Below are 2,476 nucleotides of genomic sequence, written 5' to 3'. Positions count from 1 at the left end.
TCTGATTCTATTTTCCCATAAGTCTAAAATATCTGTGGTTAAACACACAGAAACAGGTCCCCAGGCATAACTTTTCATTTTGAACACCCACCATTACCATCTCTATTTTGAACAAATAAATAAATTAACTTTTTGGGTTTAAGACTTTTCAAACTTTATTCTACCATACTGTACATCACAATTCAAATTATTATAAAACAAGATGGAAACACTGAACAGTAGGCCTAGTGGATGTACTGAACAGAGTAATTATTGAAGAGCAGTGAACTGCCTCTGTCAGGTGATGCAGTATACTTGTAATTATGGTAATATAAATGTTCATTATCATGTATCATTATGAAAGAGGCATATTAGATGGAACTGTCCTGTATTTATTTCTTTTTTTACGTTGTTCTTTTGCAATATGCCATTTCTTTCTAAACGTTTTCTTTTTGTGATTGCGTTTGAGAGTAATGAGAGTTTCAAAACAATTCAGTGTCACTGTCTAGTTAATGCTGCCACCAGCTGGAGAGACTTGGTAGTTCAGTGAACGAGAAGCTGGTGGAAAGTCTTGAGCGAGACTCTTCGTCGTCAGCAGCAGAGGTCACTAGAATACTAAACCATAAGAATAAATGCAGTTTTGCTGTAAAGTATTAATAGAATTTATTTTTAAAAAAAATTTTTGTCAACAAAATAAAGTTAGTATGACCAAAAACCCATGAAAAGAGGAAATAGTATCACAAAGAGGCCCTCTCTAGTCACATGACTATGTCAGTATTTATTTGTTAAATTATGTAGGCTGCTTTAAATAAAATAAATAAATAAATATGGGAACCAAAATTAATTATTATAGGTTTATCTGTTTTATTTTTTACATGTACATTACCGGTGAAAAAATTGAGGTCAGTAAAATTATTTATTTATTTATTAAAAAATTTAATACTTTTTAAAATTCAGCATATATGTATTAAATTGACTAAGTAACTGTTAATACGTTGTTACAGAAAGGTTGAATTTCAAATGAATACTGCTTTTTATTTTAGCTTTCTATTCGATTAAAAAATCCTACACAAGATATCATGGTTTCCACAAAAATGATAAGCAGCCCAACTGTTTTTTTTTTTTGTTTTTTTTTAGCGTTGATAATAATTAGTAGATAAGTATAATAAGATAATAAGTAATAGCATGTAGTGTAAAAACTGAAAACGAATCCGAAATTTGTTTAGTAATTTTAATGTAGTTGGAAGAACAATAGCGCAAGGGACAATAACGGTATGGACTCCTGTATTTTTGGAGTATTTTGTTTTTGGTCACCATGGTAGTTTCTATTGAGTGGTCGGTAGAGGGCGTTGCACAGTCCAGCTGATTCTGCACTGCTATGGCCCATTCCAGACGGCAGTGTATGGTGGATCATTGAACGCATGCAAACGTTTCCTGATCTTGGGATTTGGCAACTGTGAGTCACTGTTTCCCTGACTGTTTTTAGTCAAACATTTCATCTTCTGCGGTGGTTACTCTAGTCCATAGCAACGATATTTTGTGGGCTGTTTATGAATAGAAAGATTTCTATGTTCATTCTCAATGCATGACTCATCAGTTTTAACAGACTGTAATTTTAGTCAAATATATCCTAGTTAATTCCAGGGTGTTCTCTTAATTAGACCTGATTCAGTCTTTTAGACTGCAGTAGCAAGTGTATGGTGTGTGTTATGTAATATTGTGATTTAACGTTACTGGTACTAATCACAATGTCCTTGATAACTTTTAAAAATAATCTGAAAATTATATGAATGCTATGCAATTTTAAGAAGGTTTTAGTAGTGTAATGCAACCCAAGTGAGTGTTTCTGAATTCCATGTTGTGGAAACATTTTTGGATGAAACCTGTCATGTCTTGTAATTTGCTAAATATGTCCTAAATCTTCACCCGAGTCATGTTCTTGAGACCCTCACCAGCAGAACTCAACAGAATTCCACAAAAATCTGCAGATTTTATCTGGGTGTACTTGGGACTTATTTTTGAGATAGCACTCGGTTGGCGAGACATTTACTCTTGGGAATCTCATTATTATGTTGGAATGCGGTGGTTGTGAGTAACAGTGCGACAAGGATGGCAGAGAAAGAGAGACTACAGGAGAAAAGAAAGTGCAGAACAGACAGGCTCATTCTGCGGATTTGCACAGCTCTCTGTGTTCTAGCTATCAGGCATCTCTCATAGACTGTAGGTACTGACATCTACTGGGACTTTTCCACTGATCTGACCATGTACTTGTGCCAGGATTGTCTGCTTTTTTCATGCCATCTTACCTCACGATCCTGTTTCTAGAAGAGTTTTTGTGCACAAATAAATAGGACCCTAAATTATTAGTATGCACAGATATACATTTTGTAATATGTATACTGACGTTACATTCACACGTTAGGGCTGTGCAGAAGTGTTGTTTTAGTATTATTTATAGTATTTGAATTAGCTTTTATTTTTATATTTTCAGTTTTCA

At 34.0% G+C, this 2,476-nt stretch overlaps 1 protein-coding gene across 1 annotated transcript in view; it reads left to right on the top strand.

Annotated features, from left to right (window-relative positions):
- Positions 1 to 1,362: 1,362 nt before the first annotated feature.
- LOC109072855 (lamin-A-like) overlaps positions 1,363 to 2,476 on the top strand; it is a 24,337-nt gene continuing 23,223 nt past the window's right edge. Inside the window, 1 exon segment of the mRNA XM_042772687.1 lies at positions 1,363 to 1,435. The gene's annotated coding sequence lies outside the window, so the exon portion shown is untranslated.

This window comes from Cyprinus carpio, chromosome A16 (assembly GCF_018340385.1).
Source record: "Cyprinus carpio isolate SPL01 chromosome A16, ASM1834038v1, whole genome shotgun sequence".
Taxonomy (NCBI): domain Eukaryota; kingdom Metazoa; phylum Chordata; class Actinopteri; order Cypriniformes; family Cyprinidae; genus Cyprinus; species Cyprinus carpio.
Note: the sequence above shows the minus strand (reverse complement) of the source record. Positions and strands in the feature narration are given on the sequence as shown.